We start from the raw sequence: 22,994 nt of genomic DNA, 5'->3' as shown, positions 1-22,994 counted from the left end.
GCTGTGGGGTCCTGGTCAAGTTCCTACACCTCTCTGAGCCTGTTTCCATTCCTAGGGGAGCAGGGTCCTTTCCAGCACTGACGTGGCTCCGTGATATTAAGGGCACCTGCTGTGGGGATCATGGACAAACAGGTGCGCAAGAGAAAGGCAGAGACAGAGGAGGGTAAACGCTATTCCAAAATCGTATTTATTATGACCCCTGGTTGTTGCTCTAGGAATACACTCGCTGTACCTTCCAAAGCTGCAGTTGTCAGAGTGGTAAGTGGTCACAGGTAAGTTTCTGGGCCCATTAATCTTAAAAGCAGAACACTGTGCACAGTGTGCCTGGAGCAGGCCATTGGCGTATGAGCTGCACTGAAGACACGCAGAGTCTTCCTCACAGTGGTGAGACCCTCCTCGCCCTACGAAGGCTGGAGTTCACACGCCCTGGTTTGCAGACGAGCAGACAGGCTAGAGAGTGAGTGACTCCCCGAGTCACACAGCTTGGAGAGGCTGACCCAGGAGAGAAGCCCAGATTGTCTGACTCCCCACCTACCGTTAAATGCCAATTCAATCACTGTGTGGGATCCATGCAAAGCTTGGACACTCAGAAACCCCACGCAGATGCACAGAACTGATCCAAGAGGACGCGGGAGGATTCTGCAAAGAGGAGCCAAGCGCAGCCTGTCCTTCCTCCCACCGCCTTGACTAGCAGGTTGATCACCAGCTCTGGGGGGTGGTGTCCACCTGCTACCCTCTTACATGTACCAATTTCCCTTTCTAAGCAATGCAGGTGATGGCCTGTACTCTAAAACTGAGGTACTCTAGATCCTGGGGTCCAAGTGAAATATATGCAAAGACCATACACCACTTTCTAAATGTGTATCCCCAAGGAAGTCATTACCATCTCAATGTCTCAGGTTCCTCATCTGTAAAAGACGGTTAACAACAGTTCGTGCACCTCAAAGGGCTGTGACCAGGATTAAAAGAGGTACTACATGTAAGTGCTTAGCACAATGCCTACAACATAAATGTTGGATATGATCACTATGACTTTTCTGGGAAAGAGTCCAAAGCTTTCATCAGATTCTCAAAGGGTCTGTGACCCAATAAAAATCAAGAGCCCCTGTTCTACATGCTCCGAATGGAACTAAGGTCATTCTGTGGGAAGGGAAGTACCTCCTCCAGCATCGTCACCTTTCCAGAAGAAAGGGATTTGAGGCTTCCTATGCCTCCAACTCTCAGGGGCATAAGAAAAAGAACTCTGATGACCTGTGCTAGAGGCACGGAGCAGTCGCTTCTGTGGCTGGGAAAGCCCCCATCTAAAAGTGGAGAATTAGGAAAGAGAGGACCAAGCCCGCCTCCAGTCCCCACACGCTCGGGAATGACCCCCCCCCCCCGGTCTGTCGGGGTGCGGCAGAGGAGCTTTTGGCACTGTGGCCTTCATTCCAGGAGTCTGGCCACTGTTCCTGGACCTCCCGCTGAGGAACTCAGCAAAGAGAGTCAGCTCACTGCAGACACACGAGATGTGCTGGAATGTGAGAAAGACCAGAAGCTGAGGTCCTGTCTGGAAAGAGCTGATCGAGGAGGACAGGACAAAGAGAAAGGTATGAAAGATGTACAAGATGGAAAACAACATAAATCCCAACTTTGTTGCTCTTTGGTCTCATGAACTTGGACAAAACAAAAAACTCAACCTCAGTTGCTCCATCAGTAAAATGGGGTGCTCATTAACAGTGCTGGCTTTACAGAGGAGTTATGAGGTCGAGATCTGTGTAGACATTTAACGTCATATCTGGCAGCAACTCCCTCCGTGCTCACTCGCTGATGCCAACTATTATCACCATTACAGGGTTATGAGGAGGAGGAGGGACGAGGCAAAGGTCAGCAGAGATGTGAGGGGAGAAATACCATCCTAGAAAAAATGCAGGGTCCTGGGTGCAAAACACAGAAGAACTCTGACTGCAGAAACCCCTGGGGTCCTCAGCTCAGAAGCTCCCCTTGGGGCAATGAAGGTAGCAGACCAGCGCCTCCCAGAAGGGCCAGCTCGACATCACACGTCTTTCCTCTTCGCTGGAGTGACATCAACTCCACAGAGTAACCCGGTGATTCTCTAACAGGTGGTTAGTCTACCTGTGATCAACTAGGGGGAATTACTACTTAATCAACACAATGTTGGGTTAGATGAACCTTTCAAAGCAAGGGACATTCAGGAGGAAAGTAAGTATAAAAATGAAAGAGAGGCGTCTTTGATGGCAAAAAGACTGGGGATGACCGTTCCCACGGCAGCCCTGGCTCCCAGCACCCCCAGGTTCCAATCTGTTATCCCTCCTGAGCTCACCTTGTTTACCCCTTGGCAGACTAGGAATGAGGTTGAAAGCAACCATGCTTTTTTCCAAATAATGTTCTCTAACATAAAAGTAATATATATCAGGTAAAAAAGGAGAAACATCTGTAACAAAAATAAAATTTTTTTAAAAAGTAATACATGTTGCCCTGGCCAGTTTGGCTCAGCGGTTAGAGCATCAGCCCGCAGTCCAGAGAGACCCGGGTTCGGTTCCTGCTAAGGGCATGTACCTCAGTTGCAGTTTGTCCCCGGCCCTGGTTGGGTCGTGTGGGTGGCAACTACTCGATGTGTTCCTTTCACGCCGATGTTTCTCTCTCTCTCTCTCGCCCCCCCCCCCCATTCTATCTGAACAAAATATCAAAAAATGTCCTCGGGTGAGGATAAAAAAAAAAAGTAATATATGTTAATCATAGAAAGCTGGGAAAGCAAAGGAAGTCTCAAAGGAAACACAACAATCCAACCACCAATGTTAACATGTTCATTTTAGTGCTGACAGCTTCTCTGTTTTTTAAGGCAATTCCTTTTGATTGCAAGAATCACATCACGCAGTTTTCCTAAGATGCCAGATATAAAGAATTAGTAAAAGCAGTAAGAATCCAGAAAAGTTTAAAACTGGTTGACAAAAGGGAGACAAGTACACACACACTCATGCACACACGCACACGCACACATACATACGCATGCACACGCAGGTCTTGCCTCTGACAGGTCGCTTAAACTTACCAGGCAGGATGGTCACTGTGGTCACCCTTGAACTAAAAAGTTTAAACTTAAAGGATCTAAAAAAAAATTCCACCCACTAAAACAATGCTCTTTAAGAATCAAAAAGTCTAGCATTTCAAACAAGTATTTTTAAAAACATATTTTAAAAAAAAACCCAAACCTATGATGTGTTCCTTGGCACAAATCTGGGTCAGTTCCTGGTGGGGTTCCAGGACAGAATTTCAAAAGATACTATAATTATTCCTCATGTCACTGATACGGTTCTATCAGACTCGAATAAATCAAAATCAAAATGAAAAAGAAAAACAAAACAACCTCTCTGGCAGCACACTTGGTGCATAGTTTTCTACCAGCATCTTCTATGGTTGCTTCTTAAAAGCATTTTTAATACCACTTATGCCAGAGTAACAGGAAGAGCAATTTTTGTTGACTAATTGCAACAAACTGTACCTTCAAGGCTACCCTCATCTGTTCAGTGGAGAGAAGTCCCAGACAAGGATGTCAGCTCCACGGGGAGGAACTTTCCTGAGAAGAGCCACCCAATACTGAAAAGGGCAGCTTCTTGGGAGAGTGAGCTCCTCGCTGCTGGAGGTATGCAAGCAGAGTTGTACAAACCATGTGGCTTACAACTTGAAGATTCAGAGTCTTCACTTCTTACAGTGGAAGTCACGAGGGCCTTGCCCTGTTGCCTTCCCTCATTCCTCACTGATGAGAAAGAGAGGAAGATCACTTGTGTGAGTTCCAGTGAAGCCTCTATCAGAACTCAGAAGGGCCATAAATAGCGGCAGAGCCAGGCAGTGGGAGTCACTCATGAGCCTGGAGGGACCAGAGAAACCCAGAGGAACAACCTCTAGATTTGGACAAAGAATTCAGTGGTGTCCGTGGGTGGCTCTGGGAAACCAAGACTCGGAGCAGGGTCCACATCCCCTACTTTGAGACTGAACTGCAGCAGCTTTTCTGGAAAAGACGGCACTTTTAGGACTTGATACAAATCCCCCTGGGGCCTCAGGACTCAGGCATCTCTGCCACTGCCCCACAAACCCCTGGACAGGAGCAGTCAAATGTAAGCAGAAGCTGCTCCAGTCCGGTGCCTTCTGGGACCCCAAGATAACCGAGCCCAGCAGAAATGGCCACAATGAACCAGGACGTTTTATTTTCTCTGCACTCTACTTTTATGCTAAAGAAGGGGTAACAAAGTAAATTGATACTTGCGCCAAAAGTCATCCTCCAGGAGATGCCCTGATTTGGTCCTCATCCTGATGGGCCCTTGTTTTGATTGGTCCATGGAGCTAGGAACAACACGTGGCCCAACCCAAACCTAGCACGTAGAATTCTGGACAGCCCTTAAAGTCTTACTGGCATGATCACAAAAGGCCACTTAAAGTCTTACTGGCATGATCACAAAAGGCCAAAAGATGTGCATGTTACTCCATGTAAGGAAGCCTTGTCCTCTAGGACAATGTATGTCTTGACTTTTGGAGAAGCAAGACAGGACTTTTCTTCTCCAAAGACTAAGGGAGGTGGTGCATGGGGAGGAGAAGGAAGAGACAAATCCTTCCCTTACATGGTGACGAGTCAACAGATAATGCCCAAAAGCAGCACACCATGCGAGTTATTGAAAAATGTGGAAGTAAATACCAAAAGAATTAGCTAATATTTTTAAATGACTGCCACTGGGGAGTTGGGGTGGAGGTGAGGGGGCAGGAGGAACTATTTTATTCTTGAAACTATATGCATATATATTTGTGATAAACACTACATATTTTAAAAAGAAGAGGAGAAAAAGAAAAATGGGCTAGGATAGATGGGATACATAGATTTTACAACTTAAGATATAAAAAATGAATAATACTTTGGGTATTGTTTTCCCATCTTTTTCAAACAGAGTATATTTTTTAGTAACTTTTTCTGATTAAAGTAATACTGTGCACTGTTTTTTGAAAAAATTGTAAAGTAACCCCCCACCAAACAAGGGGGGAAAGGGAAAAATAGTTTTAAATATCATCATCCAGAGATAACCACTAGATGATTAAGAGGTAGTTTCTTTTTACGTATATGCATATCAATAAAAACACTGAGAATTTTCTTTAATTCTTTGGACTTATCCAATGACCATAAGGTTTTTGTTTTATTTTGAGGGGGAAGGAATATTTTATTATGAGGCGTAGTAAATAAATTGGTCCTTTGCTTCTTATGCCATCTGTCAACATCAAGATTTCGTTCTATAGGGCTAGGCATGTCAGGTCATAGTCTGGCTTCATGGTACATTTACAAGAAAAAAACAAACCCTTTGTGCACAGCGATTCTGTGATTTTCTCAGAATTACCAGACATAAAATTACAGCCATGGGTGGAGGCTTTACTGCCAGTTGGTTTCACCTCACACTGTGTTGTTTTCTGACTCTGCTGAGTTTGTTTCTTCCTGAGCAAGTCTCTCTGTGCTTCTCTCTCCCCGGGCCCTCCCCGGTCGCTGACTGTCCGCCCCACTGCACCCTGCGTCTTGTTTTACTCCCCCTCAGGCCCCGACACCTTGTCCCTGCCACCTTTAACCTACGCAGAGCCCAAGTCGTGTTTATTACTTTTTGCATTTGCAGAATACAACTGTCTTTAAGTTTAAACTGGGAATACAAAGCATTCCATTTATGCCTTTTCTAAAGCCCATGTTGCCTTTTTTATTTTTTAAACAAACGCAGCTCCAGCTCCAGGGTCTGGGACCTAAAGGAGAAAACCCTCCAAATGAGAAGAACTCTGACTCCTGCCGGGGAAGCCAGTGGAGACAAGGGAGAGGCCTCGAGTGGGCAAGGGGGTAGCTCCCCGGAGGGGAGGCCGGGGGGAGAACTAATGTCAACGCCGACTTCTCTGCTCCTGGGACACCCAGCCCAGCACCACCTCTGGGGGGGGGGGGGTGAGTTGGTCCAGAAGGCAAACCTGGAACTATCAGGGGACCCAGATGAAGAACCACCTACTCCTCCATGCCTCTAAGGAGGACCTGCCTCTTTTTCTAATCACCCAAAATGCCAGTCTTTTTCCGCAAGAGCTTCTTTTAAAATCAGGTCACCCCCATCCGACACATACAAGATTTTTCTGTAACCGAGATGCTGGGCATATCTTAAAAGAGCTTTCTGGGCCCTGATTACTCTTTGAAGTGAAAGCGCTCTCTCCCAGCCCTAAGAGGTCCGCACACAGCACATGGCTGCCTTCCACAGCTCCCGTGTCTGATAAAAGAACTGACCAGGTACAACCCCAGGTCTGCCACGAAAGGCCTCCCGCGTGGAGCAGGCACACCAGCTGGCAATCCAGCCTGCAGGGATCCACCTGCAGCCCCGTCACCCACTTCTCACTGCCCATTCCCACAGGCTCCCGGGGGACTCTGCCCGTTAGATGCCCGAGGTCAGCACGCACGGTACTGTATCCACTGCACATCCCTGAGTCCATGTCAAAGAGGGAATACGATCCAATGACAGGCTCGTACTCCAGAACTTATACCGGTTAATTACTCCTGCAGTCTTCTTGGTAACTGTTTCCGAGCCATCTCCTTGTGAAGATATATGAAATTTAAAAAGAAAGAAAAGAGAGAGAGACATGGAAGTACAAACAAGGTAGTTCTGCTTCCCCCAAGTATGTCCTCAAGAAAAGCAGGCGATCGCTCCAATTCCGAGAAATAAGCCAGGAAATTCCTCAACAGTCAATTTCCTCCAAGTGAGGCCGGCACCTGGGGGAGGTGGTGTGGAGGGGCGCGGAAGGGATGGACCAGCTCTCACCCAAGAGCACAGCCGAGTTAAGGTTTTAGACAGTGGCAAATGTTCCTTTTGGACTTGCTTCAAACCTGTGTGTGGGCTGATTCTCTGAAACAAAATTCTCTTGTATAACAGAGGTTATGGGGTGACTAAGAGGGTGAAGATCCCAGTGGAAAAGAAATCATCCACAAATCACCTTTGGGAAATCAGATCAGTTCTTCTGCCTCCACTGGGTCTTGAGTCTGCAAAACCTCACCAGGGACACGGAGCCATATCAAAGGGTCCACATACCCCAGAGGGATGGGTACATGCTTCGGTTTAAGTTCAACAAAAACCTGAACCAGTGCGGCTTTTAAGATCATTGATACTGTTGCGCCCACAAAGGGCTGAAACGCCAGTTTTGGCTCAGCCAGCTCCCCACGCCGCCGAGGGGCACAGTGTCCTGCACAGCAGTGGGCCAGGCACAGAGGGAGGTGCAGCTGCTGAGCGCTCGTGTTTACCGGGAAGAATGAGTGTTGATTTTGCAGATTTTTGGTAATGTTTTCACGGCCAGTGTTCTTCCCAACCCATTTTAAAATGCAATCTGAACAACACCCTCTCCTTGTCAGTCCCCCTGAGCCTAAATGGTTCCATCCACCTCCGTCCTGGAAGCCCTTTCTCCACTGGCCACACCTCAGTTTGGACAGATGGAGGAGAAGGGAACCAGGATCTCTGCGATGGCAGGGGCAGGGAGAGGAACGTTACGTTTACACACGGGACACTCGGGTTTCGGACCCTGGCCCCAAGCAGGTGCACCGTTTCCCTAAGCCAGCCAGGGTCCCCGAGGAGGGGCTCTCACAACTCTAACCGTCCTTGGGTCTGTGGCTGTACTGAACTGATTCCATGTTCTTGCTTTAAATATAGTGCAGTAAGCACAAAAATTTAAAAGGACTACAGTGAACTAAGAAGTTACTTTAGATTGGGAACAAGGAGTGGGCAGAACAGCCAGCCGCCTTGCCAGAGGGATCTGGCCGCTACAGAAAGGACCCAGGCTAGAAAGAGCCGTTTTATAAAATGCTGAGAGTTTGCCCAGGCCCTTTTGAAAACTGGGTTCTTGGATTGTTTCCTGATTTCTTTTTTTTTCCCACCATCTCGAACATTGATTATTATGTAGAAAAAAGAAACATTTAAAAGGACAAATATATCTTAGTGAGACACAGGAAGAATGCTATTTGAAGTCAGGACTTTTTCTCTCTTTCTCTCTCACACACAACCTCATACACATACTCAACTAGGCTTATGAGTAATCCGCTGCCATGGCAGATGCCCAGCTAACTCCGCCGTGGCCGGCAGCCTCTGCCAAGCACTGATGCAGTGGAATAGTTGTTTGACCAGCTCCCTTCATGATGCTGGTCTATTTTTGGTTAAAACTTGGGCTTCAGATAGGGCTCAGACTTGCCCGGGGCTCCCTCCTTAGAAGTACTATTTAATGATAGTCATCCTCCAGGGTCTGTACTAAAAATGGCACCGTGAAGAACGAGTTCTAGACCCTCATTGTCATGGCTCTGAGATCTGGGCAGGGATCCAGCTGTAGCCAGCCCAGAAACATCCTGGTGAATCTACCTATCCTAGTACTGATTACCTCTCTATAGTATGTCCAGCACGCCATATAGTCATCACAAATTCCGTGATGCTCACAATATAATTTCAGAGAAAAAAATCTGCCCAGTGAAAGCTAATCAGACAGCTGTCTAAAACAAAAGCAAAAAATAAAAATAAAAAACCCATCTTCAGTCCCAAGAAGGTATGAGAATGAATTAAGTGTGGGCTACAAAGGTCACCCTGACTTTGCACTGGGCCTTGGGGCAGGAGGAGAGTTTGTATAAGTAGAATACAATAGAAGACACTCCAGGTAAAAGACGTCCTTCGTGACCATAACAGAAACCAGTGGCCAGGTCATCTGTTGGCCGACCAAGAGAGCAACCATGAACAAACCCCTCCTCTCCAGCCCCGCAGCTGTGTGTCTCTCAATATGGATTACAGGCTTGAAGGTGGGGAAACTCCAGAGCAGCAGTTCTCAACCTGGGGGTCGAACGACCCTTTCACAGGGGTCGCCTAAGACATAACAGTAGCAAAATTACAGTTATGAAGTAGCAACGAAAATAATGTTATGGCTGGGGGTGACCACAACATGAGGAACTGTGTTAAAGGGTCGCGGCGTCAGGAAGGTTGAGAACCGCGGCTCTAGGGAGATGTCCAAGCAGGAGCTTCTGGGTGGTTGGAGTAAAAGTGGTACCCACCACAAGTTGGCAGAGTGAAAAGCAAGTCAAATTCTCTTTAATTTTCTCCCTAAGTGTGGTTCCCTGCATCAGAATCCCTGGAATCTCTCCAGACCCGAGAAATCAATCTTCGAGGGTGTGGCCAGGGAATCTGTGTTCTTAACAAGCCACTCAGCATGATCCCAAACGTGTAAAAATTGCTGCTAGCTTGTTCCAGCCTGTCCTCTTCTCAAATGGGGTAATTAAAGAAAAGGCTGGGTGTTCAATGAAGAAAGAATTATACTGCCCTGGCTCGCTTGGCTCAGTGGTTAGAATGTCAGCTCATGAACCAAAGAGTCGCGGGTTCAATTCTGGTCAAAGGCACGTGCCTTGGTTGCAGTTCGGTCCCCGGACCTGGCAGGGGTCGTGCGGGAGGCAACCCCTCCCGTCCTTCCACTCTACCTGAAGATAAATTGAAAAGTATCCTCGGGTGAGGATTAAAAAAAAGAGAGAATTATGTAGAAACCACACAGGTAATGGAGACCGGCCGTGGCTGGAGCAATTACTGGGAAATCTCTTAGGGTGAGAGAGACAACATGGTGATGAGCCACCCAGCCACACAGGGAGACCTGCCTCCACTCCAGCCTCAGAAAATCATGAGAAAGAAGGTGATTTCTTTTCAGGAATCAAAGACGGCTTGACTTTGGTGGATCTGGGCCAGTCTCAAGAACGGAGGTGTTCACCAATGTGGGTGGGGCTGTCCAAGTTCGGCCCAGAGCACCCTGCAAGCGGTACCTTCTCCCCACACGCCACAGCCCTGAGAAATGGTGATGACCAGAGGCCGTCCCACGTCCTAACGGATCCAAGGAAATGGTGAAGCTGCTTCCAGCTCACTCCGGACATCACAGCCACCAACCCAGTGTGGCCAATGCCCATTAGCTCTGTCTGGCTACAGCACGGCCCTGAACTGGCATCTACACTCCCCCAAGGGTCAGCGGGTTCACCTGTCACTCTCTAGGCCCGAGGCGGTGGCTCCCGGTCTAAGTGGTGTGTACCAGCTCCCAAAGCGTGGTCACCAGCCCAACGGCATCAGCATCGCTTGGGGACTTGTTGGAAACACACATTCTCTGGCCTGCTCTAGAGCTCCTGACTCAGAGTCTGTAGGAGGGCCCGGCAATCTGCGGCTCCACAAGCCCTCCAGGTCAGCCTGGTGCAGCTCACGTTTGAGAACCAGTGTGCTAACACTATTAATACGGCGAACTGTAATGGTAAACTCAACGAAAGAGGTATCTGTTTACATAGGCCTATAAAACACTGTGAATGTTATCCTAGGGTTACCCTCTTCTAATCCTAAGGTGCTACCATTCATTTGAATCTCATAGCTGTGCTGAGGCAGATAAAGCAGCATTATCATCTCATTTTGCAGGTAAGGAGATTGAGGCTCAGAGAGGACGTGACTGGCACACGTTACCCCACCCAGAGCCCCTCGCTGACGAGCCACGGGACAGTCCCTGAGACTGAGGAATGAAGTTATCAGCCACACCAATTTCTTCTCTCCACGGCCCAAGGGGACACTGTTGGCAGCAAAAACGGACATTTGTATCTGGCCCATGGTTACTCACCTCAGATGACTATTTCTAAGACCATCCTTCAATAATTCTGGATTTGAACCGAAAAAGTAATTTTAAAACCACTGCCAAACAGATCCACTTAGACCCCGTGCTGACCTGACAGACAACGACCCTCAACTGCCAAGTGGGCCACGTGCCAGCAGTGCCCTTGTCAGCCAGAGGGTGGAAGGCAGATCGCTTTCCCACGGACACGACACGAGCCGGTGGTCAGGTCCCCAGATCAAGCCACCTCCAGCCCGTCTGAGAGGGAGCGGCACAAGGGCAGGGGCAGTTTGGCTGTGAACCAGAAGGGTCAGCGCCCAGCCTTCCCATCATTAACCAGCACGAGACAAAGCCCAGCCACTTCGCCTCTCTGGCCCTCCGCCTCTCTGGCCCTCCGCCTCTCTGGCCCTCCGCTTTCCCGCCGGGAAACTGTAATACCTCGCAGGGTTGCTGGGAGGATTGAATGACAATGTCCATATAGTGCCTGCCACACAGTAGACGTTGAACAAATGGTTGCCGTTTCTGCTGTTTAATCCTAAAGTAGCCATCACGCTATATTTTTGTCCTGAAAACAAGGCAATTTACCAAAGCAAACATTTGAAATTACGATGGACTGACTGTAGGAGGATCGACTACCTTCTCAAAGACCAAGAAAAAAGAGGGAGGGCGGCAGGCTCAGGGGGTGGCACAAAAGGCGAGGTCACCCGTCCCCTCCCCTTGGCCTTCCAGCTCTCAGCTCAATTCTTTGGGGACCTTCCTGGCCTCCCAGACTGGGTCAGATCTCTTTGGTGTATGTGCCAATGGCCCCAAGTACTTCCTATTCATAGCCTTACAATGATTGTGCTTTAACCCTTATATGCTTAAAGTCTATGTTCCCACAACCCCGTTAGCTCCACGGAGGCAAGGCCCAGGTCTGCTTCCGCTCACCAGTGTCTTTCCCTGGTTCACCGTGTGCCTGAACACAGTAGGCATGACAATAATTGAAGAATGAGTCACCCCAGGGCAGCTGGGCAGGATGAGTAATGGGAAGAAGAGGTGTGTGCAGCTGGCTGCGTATATGTGCAGATAACTCATAGTCGGAGGTCTATGACTCAGGGTTGCCTACACCAGCATGCAACTCTTTCTGCCCCAGTAAAATCAATCTGCCTTGGCCATGGCACTTGGCCAATAAAGGCTGATTATTAAACACAAGTTATTAAATTCACAGGCATCTTCTTCCAATGGGCGCACATCCCCCAAAGCCTGTCGGCTCACAGGGACAGTGCGGGAGAAAGTGACGCTGGTGCAGGGGGCTGGGCAGTGCTCCCCGCCTCAGCCTCGGCTAAGAGGAGGGAAGACTCCAGCCTGGCCCAGCCTGAAGCAAGGCGTGGAAAATGATGCCTCTGGTAGCGCTTTCCTGAACGCCTGTCTGTATCGGAATAGTCTGGGCGACCCTCAAAACCCAGGGAGGTGGGCATGGTTCCTAGTCTCCAGACGAGAACACAAAGACTCAGGAAATGAGGAGCACACTGATGATTACACAGCTCATAAGCAGGGCCAGAACTGGAGCCCAAATTAGTCAGACTGCAGTGTGTGTCGCTCTTGGCTGTATTCAACCACCTCTTCCCAGAGGGTGTAAGTTTCTCCAGACGGTGAAGGACGCACAGGCCTCAATGAGCCAATGCAGTGGTGACCGGATTCTAGCCCCGGTTTTTCCACTACGATGTGATCCAGGGTAAGTCATGTCGCTTCCCTGGGCCGGGAAGGCTCCTCGCCAGCCATGTGGAAGAGTGCACCAGATGACTGTCAGAAGGGACCCACATGCTGAGCACATGAAACTGCCTGCCCGTCAAGACCTATCACGAGATCCCCCCTGCCTGGCCCTCACCTGGGCCGCTAGGCTCTGCTCAGCTCTCTCTCACCCAGAGAGGAAGGTGCCACCCGGTGGGAAGAAAGGAACCAAAGAGCCACTGACTTTTCTACTAGACCCCCCGAAACAGGCTTGGAACGAGCCAAGGATAAGAAACAAGAAATGAGACTGTTGACCATACATTTAATTAAGGCCGAACCTCCCTTCCTGCGGCAGGAAGCTGAAAAAAGATCATATGCTATGAAAAGGCAGCTGTCTACCCCCAAGTTCCCCTTGAGCTCATGCCCACCAGCAGTCTCCCAAGCAGCACCAGCTCCCTCTGGGATGGGTTCAACATCCACCCACGACCAACTGCAGGAACAGCCTGCGAGGCCAAGGCTGTCCGTCCAAGAAACAGCTTCTCCCTAGCGTCGGCCTCTGCACTGCTGTCCAGAGACAGGAATTTACAGCCTCTTCTACAAAGCCTTACAAGGTCAAAAACGTTCACGTTGTAGAATTCCTATGATGAAAAGGCTGCGGAACGGCCCAGACTAAATGGCCAATACAAAGGATGCCTCAGAAGCCAAAACTCACTGGCCAAACCGCACAGTCAGCAGGGGCACAGCAGGAGCCAAGGAGCCGGGCTGGCCAGGCTTCAGCAGGGTCCAGCCTGTGCTGCCACCAGCCCATGACAGTGGCCGCCTCCGGCCAGGCCCGCCAAGGCTGAGCACAGTCACCACAGCACCAAAATGGGGGTCACAAAGAGTTGTCATCCACCTCGGGAAAGGGTGCTGACGCCTGAGCCGCTGCTCTGGGAAGCCATCCTGACTTTCGCACGCGTGGTACGGCACGGGGGAAACGGCCAAGACAGTTCGCCAAATGTTCGGTAAAATAAAGCCTGAACCACGAGGAGAAGAGGAGGTGGAGAAGGAAACATCCCCTTCTTTCCCACAAGCCTAGATGCACTAAGTCTAGCAAGAATGGGCAGGAACGCGGGAAGAAACAAGGAAAATAGAGCAAGAAAAGAGAAGGAAACATCAAGAGAGGAAGACGGTGTCGAGAAGGACGCCTGAGGTCAAGCCGCCCCCGACCCTGCCTCCACAGCCCACAGCCCTACTACTTACCAGGGCTGTTCAGGAGGGAGGTCTGAGATTCCACCCCAAACATCAAAGACATAACAACGCTAACAAGCCAACTGTACTGCGTCAGCACCCAATCTCCTGCAAAACAAGGAAAGCAAACTGGCAAAAGTCAAGTGCACCCACCACACCAAGGAAGACACCGGGTTGGAAGACATTCCTAGTTTCGAAAATAAGCTCCTCAGTGCCTGAAGGTGCTTAAGCAGACCCTTTCAAATTAGATGATAAAATATACCTTTAGCAAATAAAAATTTTAAGTTTAAAAATAAATAAATAACAGATATGCTGTGCTTGCATGAAAGGCATGGAAACTGTCAGGATTTTGCAATAAATACTGGGAGCCCAAGAGACTGCAGCAAGACTGAGACGAGCTAACCTGCGGGTTGCAGACCTATGGGTCTACAGATTAGGCAGCTAAACAGAGACCAACAGATTTCCGCTCTGTAAGATGTGTTAAAATGGACATTTCTACAAAAAGATGTTTAAAGTGGTCTTTGTAGATTAACTCGAGTTGTCTGAAGACCACCTACCCTATTGTTCAGATATTAAAAAGCTACACACACAAAAGATGGTTCCAGTTCTTTCCATGCCCGGAATTTGACGTAATTACCACAGGTGGGTCCCCCACTGGACAAGGAGACAGAGTGTTTGTGAAACACCTACTGTGTGCCAGACCTCAGAGCTCAGGTGCCCCTTCGCCTGACCTTTCTGGCCCCCACACAGCTGTGACAGGTAAGGAATGGAGAAAGAGGGCGGCGGTCACCCCATGCCTTCAGATTCAGCTGACAGTCAACAGTGGGCAGAGGGAGCAGCAGAGAGCTCGGTGCTCCACGTAACAGCAACACGTCTGTCAGCCCTAATTTGGAGATGACTTTCTCATCTTAAGGGGCAGACAAATGAAGACCGATTAACTCTCATCATCCCTTCTCTGGGGACTGCGGAGCCAGCCTTCCCACCCTGCGGGCCCTCCTGATGGGGGACAGAACCTCTCTCCCGAGTTTATCTTGTTTCACCACAAGGCTGGTCTGGAGCCCAGCAGGCGGACCTTGGAGCAGCGGAAAAGTGAAAACGGGAGCTGTCCTGAGACAGGAACGAAGTCAGGCCACAACTGCAAGAAGACAAGTTTCCCAGGCCCTCCTGAAGCTGAGCCAGGGCCCAGTGTGCTTACCGGTTAGAGACAGGAAGGTGAGAAAGCTTTTCCAGTCTCAAACCCAACCCCGAGGGCCTCCTCTCTCCTGCCCTGTTGCTAATTAGTCCCCTTCTGTGTGTCTAGTCAGCCGGCACAGTGCTGAGGCCTTACTCAACACAGGCGTGTTTCCTAGTTGAGCAGAGCCTTCATCAACACCGTGAATGGACACAGCACCTGACATTTCACCAAGTCTGCCCTTCAAGGATCTTGTAGAAGACTTTTGTGAAAAACAATCTCTGAAATGAAATTTCACCGAATGTTATTTTATGTGGTTGGACCAGAACTCCCAACAATGACCCACACCCTGCCAACTGCATGTCAATATTCAGAATCACGGGGGCAAAGTACTGATAATAAATGCAACACCAGGGCTCGTTATCCACGCTCATGCGTGGGACACACGAGCCAACCTAGAAGGCTGGCACTATCGGTCTAGCAGCAATAAGGACAGCCGCCTGTTCGTGGGTCGGGCATTAGGCTGGGGCTTCCGTACATTCACTGGTTCACTCCTTGCAAGTGAGGTCAATTTCAGCACCCCAGTTTAATGGAGGGGGGAAGCTGAGCTCAAAGACCTTACCTGCAGTTACACAGCAAGTAAGAGGAAAAGCCAGTCTGGACTCAGGACAGTCCAACTCTTCTCTCCCGGGGGGTGAGTCAGACAGGACTCACTGTCCGCAGCACATGCGGCCAGACCCTTCCCAATTCAGGGCTCCCCTCTGTGCCAGAAATTCGGGGGACTGGTGGCAGTGACACCAGCTTGTTTTTCATTATTTAAAGGATGGAAAGGGGCTGGGAGAAATCTGCATGTAATATTTTCTCTATGCACCCAATAATGTCACTTTCCTCCCAAAGCAGTATCTCAAGCTTCTGCACTTGAACATTTTGAAAGTGACTCTGGCCCTGGCCGGCTTGGTTCAGCAGTTGGAGCATCGGCCTACGGTCCGGAGAGACCCAGGTTCGGTTCCCACTGAGGGCACGTACCTCGGTTGCAGTATGTCCCCGGCCCTGGTTGGTCGTGTGGGTGGCAGCCACTCAATGTGTCCATTTCATGTCGATGTTTCTCTCTCTCTCTCTCTCTCTCTCTTCCTCTCTCCCTCCCACTCTATCTGAACAAAAAATGGAAAAATGTCCTCGGGTGAGGGAAAAAAAAGTGACTCTGGCTATGTAAGAATGCGGCACAGAGAAGTAAGGTCTGGCCTGATCAGGCTGAGTTGCAAAGAAGAAATCTGTACTGTTTTATTCAAGTTACATCCAAGATGTGTCTAGAACTTTCAGATTTCAAAGATAACACCATACGACTCCCAGGCATCTGGGCTATCAGAGCATTATTAGCTTCTCTACTTTGTCCTCAGGTACCACGGATGGCGATGCAATGCCAGCGGTGCATGGGCACTGCCAGCCTGGCCCCAAGCTCCTGGCTCTGCAGCAAGCCTGCAGCCAAGCTCTGCAGCCCTGAGTCATGCTGACCAACCGAGGCACAGGTGTGTGGTGGTAAGAAAAATACTAACAGGAGGCATTATACTCCCATTTGGAAAACCAGAGAAAATAAAACCACATTCACCAACATTCCCACCATGGTATTATTTGGGGACATTTCCTTGCACATCTTTTCATATATGTTTAGCACACAGTTGTGACTGTAGCTTATAAACAACTCTGTTTCTTATTCCTCCAACTACTACCTCTGCTTGGTTATCAAGGGCCACCTGTTCTATGCAGCCCCCACCCCCACGCCAGGTGGAACGGACCTCTTTCATCCTCTATGCGTCCACTACCCTCTGAACACACCTGAGTCGTGCTCTCTGAAACTTTACTAATTAGCCTAAACATCAGGCTCCCCTGTTGGACCACAGTCCTTCCAAAGCAGTGACTGTAAACTTAGATTATTTTTCACATAGTTGGCAGCAACGACACCCAAATGTTAAGGGGCCACGGCGGAGCGGCGCACCGTCACTGACTTGTTTTCGATTCCTTCTGCTTTTTGATGTGGTTCCAGATTTTCTTCAGACAACATACAATTCTTTCCTACATATTAAACTGACCATGAAAGTTTCTTAGACCTGTGACCAACTCCAAGATCACACAAAGGAGAAGGGGTGAGACACGTCCCAACTTTAAGCCAGGAAAGTGGGCAAACCTGACGTCTACAAATGAAAAAGCCCTGAAAGCTACAAATTAAGAGACTCCTGGCAAATTTAGAAAACAAATGGTGAGGGGGCATTTAGAAAAGAATGGGAACACTGGGAAAAGGCAATGTGGGTACAGGACGACCAAGTCATGCCAAAAATGTACCAGTTGTTTCTGGTTGTGATTGCCAAGTAGAAAGACCAGGTGAAATGTGAGCGAGAAAACGCATCTTGATTTCAGCAAAGCAAAGCAAGTGATTCACTTGCAGATAAGTTAGTGACACGGAGTCAGTGGCTGAACAACTACCCCCACAGAATATATATCACTCCCTCCTTTGGGCCACGAATACTTTGCACATACCCCTCTCCTAGCACCTACTGAACCTGACTTCGCTCTAGTCTGTCTTCCTTCCAGACACCACGGCCCACAGGCGAAATCGAGCCCCCACCTGTTTTTGGTACATTTCACTGGAAGAGCCACAGCAGCAGGGCAGAGATGAGTATTACGAGAGAGACGACCCACAAAGCTAACGCTATTTAATACGATCTGACCCTTTAGAGAAAAAGCCCCCTCACCTCTACGCCAGATGATTACCCTTTCCCAGGCAGAGGTTGTGCTGTTCCTCCGTGTGCCCTCTGCACCAGCACAGTGCCTGGCACCTAGCGGGCGCACCCGGACGTAGCCTGATGAGAAGCCGGACAAAGTAACTGACAGCGTGACAGTTCTTCCCAGTTCAGCTCTTCGCCCGCCACGCCCTGCCCAGTGTCTTAACAATGACTTGACTGCGGAGAGACCAGGAGGCAGGCTCATCAAACCCCGGCCGGCACCAGACTGGGAAGAGGAGACACTCCCGATGACAGCATCAAGATGCAAATGCTCCAAGCAGCCTATTCTGGGCGAACACAGAGCTAGCTGTGCGAGAGCGCAGGCCGGGCCATCCTGAGCTTCCTCGAGGCCATGAGGCCTGCCCCGCAGCCATTCAGGCAAACAGAGCTGGGTACTGTCACTGACCACAGGGTTCATCAGAGCCCACAGGCCAGAGTAATGCAATCTGAAATGGCAGCAAAAGTAGGCCAGTGTCCAAATCCCAGAAAAACGGTAATACTCCCGCTGTACCTCACAGCGGCCGGGCCACAAGTGGAGGATTCAGCTCAGGACACCATACTCTTTTAAATGAATTCCTTAAATGGGTTACAATCAGATGATTTAAAAGGCACTCAGTGGTTTATAGTGAAAAGTTCCTTTTCCACCTAATCTCCTCCTCAAAGGCAGACAGCATTACCTGTCTCTTTTGTACCCTTCCACGGGTACTGGATGTAGATACAGGCAAATAAACACACAGCGTCCTCTCGCTTTTTGCACAGATGGTAGCACACCATTCACACAGGTCCACATTCTGCTTGTTCCATGTGCGAAATGGATCCTGCCCTGGCTGGTTTGGCTCAGCAGAGCGTCAACCCGCAGACCCAAGAGTCACAGGTTCGATTCCAGTCAAGGGCACGTACCTCGGTTGCAGTTCGGTCCCCAGCCCTGGTTGGGGTCATGCGGGAGGCAACCAATCGATGTGTCTCTCTCACATCGATGTTTCTCTCTATATCTCTCCCTTCACTGTCTGAAAATAAATGGAAAAGTATCCTTGAGTGAGGATTAAAAAGAAGAAGAAAAGAAATGGATCTGGCAGAGGCCACACCAGTTCTCAAGGAGCAGCCACTGTTCCGCAGCCGCAGGCCCGCGGCGTGGAGCTGCTGACTGCTGCACACCGAGGCTGGGCCGCCCTCTGCGCCCGCCCTCTGCGCCCGCCCTCTGCGCCCGCCCTCTGCGCCCGCCCTCTGCGCCCGCCCTCTGCGACCGCCAGCAGGTGTAAGGAATGAACCTACATCATTTCTCACCTGTGTAGGCATAGCTGCAGGACCAATTCCAAGAACTGAAATTACAAGGAAAGAAAACAGATGCATTTGTAGTTTTGATGGATATTGTCAAATGGGACTCTGCCTTTCAAAGAGAGTCATGAAGTTTCCCAAAACAGGGGGTTGGGAAGAGAGATGAGCACCATCAGATTCAAATACCCTCCGCTACCACCAATCAGTTCAGTCCTCCTTCACTTACCCCGCACCAGACACATCCTCAGACTGACCTGCATCATCCCACTTGACTGCTGTGACAGCCCTGAGGGGGGGCGTTTTTATCCCCATTATGCAGATAAAGACTGAGGCCAGAGTACTCTTGCCAAATTCCACAGAGCTGGTAGGGACAGAGTCAGGACTCAAACCAAACTGGGTAACTCCGCCATCTGAGCTCCTGTCTATCGCACCTCCGGGTCCCTCCAGCCCTCAGAATTGCTGGGAGGCTTCTGCACAGCCCCGCCCTCAGATTCTGAGCTGACTTGTCAGGGCACAACAGGCACAGGTTGAAAAGCCCCCCTCAGGTGACTCCAATGTGCAGCCAAGACTGGGAACTATTGCTCGAGTCTACCCACAGCAGGCTTTCTCCAACCAGGGAAGGCAGCAGTCACCTGGAGCCCTGGGCAAACAATTTCCAGGCCTCAGCCCCGAGTTCCCGAGTCAGCACTGCTGGGGTGGTGCTGAGGAATGTGCTTTTCTACCAAGTCCCCAGGTGATGCTGCTGACCTGAGGACCGCACTCTGAGAACTCCGCTCTGGAAGCAAGAGCTAGTACTACTCTTAGAAATATACAGCAATTAACATTTTACAAGGTACATCACCCCAATGAGAAGGTCCAATGAGATAATGTTCTCTATAAAATGAAGTGAAAACAGATACTCAAGTGTCTTAGCCAAGTTCATACAGTTTGCAAATAGTACAAAAATCTTCATTTCCTTTTTTTTTTTAATTAATTTTTTTTTTTATCCTCACCCGAGGACATTTTTCCATTTTTTGTTCAGGTAGAGTGGGGGGGGGGGGGCAGAGAGAGAGAGAGAAACATCGATGCGAAAGGGACACATCGAGTGGCTGCCACCCGCACAACCGACCAGGGCCGGGGACAAACTGCAACCGAGGTACATGCCCTTAGCGGGAACCGAACCCGGGTCTCTCAGGACCGCAGGCCGACGCTCTAACCGCTGTGCCAAACCGGCCAGGGCTTCATTTCCTTTTTCTTTCTTCCTTTCTTTTTAAATAAATGTCTTTAGCTTGTACTCAGGTTTTCTGACATCTAGTTCAATGTTCTTTCCACTATACTAACACCAGGGTCTACGTTCCAGGAGGCAGGAACCTTGTCTATCTTGTTTTCTCTTTTTTTTTTTTTTAATCCTCATCCGAGGACATTTTTCCATTTTTTGTACAGACAGAGTAGGAGGGAGAAAGAGGAAGAGAGAGAGAGAAACATCGATGTGAAAGGGACACATCGAGTGGCTGCCACCCGCACGACCAACCAGGGCCGGGGACAAACTGCAACCGAGGTACGCGCCCTTAGCGGGAACCGAACCCGGGTCTTTACGGACCGCAGGCGGACGCTCTAACCGCTGAGCCAAACCGGCCAGGGCTTGTTTTCTCTTATTCATCCTAAATTAAAACATAGTTGGTACTCAACACATGCCTGAATGAATCAATCAATCCCTATGTATAAATACAGTGAGACATGGGTCCTGAAAAAGAAAAGTATAAGACAGGTTGATTATACCTCATATTAAAGAATTCTAATAATTAGAAGCATTCAAAAATAAAATGAACTGCCCTGGCTGGTTTGGCTCAACGGTAAGAGCTTCGGCCCACCGACCAGAGAGTCCCGGGTTTGGTTCCCGCTAAGGGCACATACCTCGGTTGCAGATTGTCCCCAGCCCCAGTTGGGGTTGTGTGGGTGGCAACCAGTCGATGTGTCTCTCTCACATTAATGTTTCTCTCTCTCTCTCTTCCTCCTCTCTCCCTCCCACTCTATCTGAAGATAAATGCAAAAATGTTCTCAGATGAAGATTAAATAAATAAATTAATTAATTAAATTAAATTAAATTAAATGAACTGCCTCTGTAAATAGTGAGCTCCCTGTCCTTGGAGAGACACCAGCAAAAGCCAAACAGCCAAGTGACAGCCAAGTGACAGAAATGTCACAAAGCAACTATGCACGCCAAGGTGACTTCCATCCCCTCTAACAGTGTTTGCAAAGATACATTTTAATTCGTGTGTATTCCGGCAGACAGGAGGTACTCTGTAAATCCTTCTTGATTGTTGGTCAACTGGCCTGCCGACAGCTTCATTATGTATACTTAGATTCATTACTTCACCCCTGTACCTCAGTTTCCCTGAACACAAAATGAAAGGGTTTGTTCATCAATCTCTGGGAATTATCTAGCAAAATAATAAACAACTAACAGATGTATCAAAGTACTTAAAATGCACACAGCGTCTGTCCTTTCTCCTCCCTGCCATTCTGCACTGCGCCCAATCCTGCATCTAATTGATATTTCCATGAAATTAAACTTAAGGAAGAACAAGGGCAAATTCAAATTCACAATGACCAGATTTCTGAATGCCATGCTTTTACCAGTTTAATTGCTGGTCTGTCATTTTTTCATTTTTTGTTCAGATAGAGCGGGAGGGAGAGAGAGGAAGAGAGAGAGAAAACATCGACATGAAAGGGACACATCGAGTGGCTGCCACCCGCACGACCCAACCAGGGCCGGAGACAAACTGCAACTGAGGTACATGCCCTTAGCGGGAACCGAACCCGGGTCTCTCTGGACCGCAGGCTGACGCTCTAACCGCTGAGCCAAACCGGCCAGGGCTGGTCTGTCATTTTTTAAAAACTCATGCTTCCAGAGGCCACGTGTTGGGCACCCACTATGGATAGAGAACTGGGAAATACGGGGAAGAATCTTGACCTGCCTTCCTGTATACAAAACAACATCTACCACTTTAATCGTTTAAGACCGTTCTGGCCCTGTCCAGTGTGGCTGTTAGTTGAGCGTCATCCTATGTACCAAAAGGTCGCTGGTTCGATTCCCAGTCAGAGCACATGCCAGGTTGTGGGTTTGGTTCTGGTTGGGGTGTGTACAGGAGGCAACTGACTGATGCTTCTCTCTCACATCGATGTTTCTCTCTCTTTCCCTTCCTCTCTCTCTCTCTCAAATCAATAAAAACATATTTTTTAAAAATAAAAGTTACAAAAATAAAGACAGTTCTGGATTTCTGCCACCTCAGTAATGTCCAAGGGTTCATCAAAATTTACTAGTGTAGAATTCTGTGTTTATAGATTGATTTCAACAAGGAAAACCGTAATAGAGAATAATAAAACCAGAAGTGAACCAAGATCCAAAGAAATGGTCTCAGTTTTTAAGATCTCAGATACTAGGTGCCAAGGTTTCACCTTTGAGGGGAAAGAACAGTGTACCCGCCTAGGACCATTTCATCCACACCTGAAGGACAGGAAGGGGTCCAGCCGAGAGTGGTTCTCGGGCAACAGCTTCTCCAAGTCGCCAACACTGTGGGGTCTTGGGCCTACGAGGAGATTTCTGAGGGAAAGGACAAGAACCTGGAGCCACTCCCGGGCAGCTACAGAAAGCCCTTATTTACTTACGTTGAGCATTAAAAACGGTTTTCAGACACAAAACCAAAAACATAAGAACCCATTCAGCAGTTACTAAAACAGTGTTTTAATAGCTGGCCTCCCTGACTAACCTCAGGAAGGTGGCCTGAGGGGGACCAGAGTGGAGATGCTGTTTGTGAAAGACAAAGTGAAATGTCGGCCTCATGTTCAGCGACACAGATAACCTCGCCAGAATGCAGGAGGTCCAGGGAGAAGGGCCGGGACAGGGAAGCCAGTCAGCCTCGGCTCAGCCAGAGCTGGACAGCTGAGATGGGTGCATGCTGCAATGATTCAGCTCCTAAACAGATCCTGACAGTCACATTCAGGTGCCCGGTGGCAAGGCCTGCGGAACAGCCCGAGCACAGGCCGCCGAGTCGGGCCCCTCGGCTGTGGGGCAGCTTGCTGAAGGCATCATTGCGAGGACCAATCATCTCGAAAGCGAACGTTTCACTTTCCAGTTCCTGTGCACATAGCTGTGGCTGAGGGCGTCAGGGGTGAAAGGATTAAGCTGAAATCCTGTAGCCCTGGCTCCCCAAACG

At 49.2% G+C, this 22,994-nt stretch overlaps 1 protein-coding gene across 1 annotated transcript in view; it reads right to left on the bottom strand.

Moving 5' to 3' along the window:
• Window positions 1-22,358, bottom strand: part of SORBS1 (sorbin and SH3 domain containing 1) — a 201,596-nt gene extending 179,238 nt beyond the window's left edge. Inside the window, exons 1-2 of the mRNA XM_036264595.1 lie at window positions 22,286-22,358; window positions 18,808-18,842 (exon numbers count right to left, since the gene is read on the bottom strand). The gene's annotated coding sequence lies outside the window, so the exon portion shown is untranslated. The remainder of the gene's footprint in view (window positions 1-18,807; window positions 18,843-22,285) is intronic.
• Between the last annotated feature and the right edge of the window lie 636 nt (window positions 22,359-22,994).

This window comes from Molossus molossus, unplaced genomic scaffold (assembly GCF_014108415.1).
Source record: "Molossus molossus isolate mMolMol1 unplaced genomic scaffold, mMolMol1.p scaffold_m16_p_17, whole genome shotgun sequence".
Lineage (NCBI taxonomy): Eukaryota > Metazoa > Chordata > Mammalia > Chiroptera > Molossidae > Molossus > Molossus molossus.
This window is presented reverse-complemented; position numbering and strand designations above follow the sequence as displayed.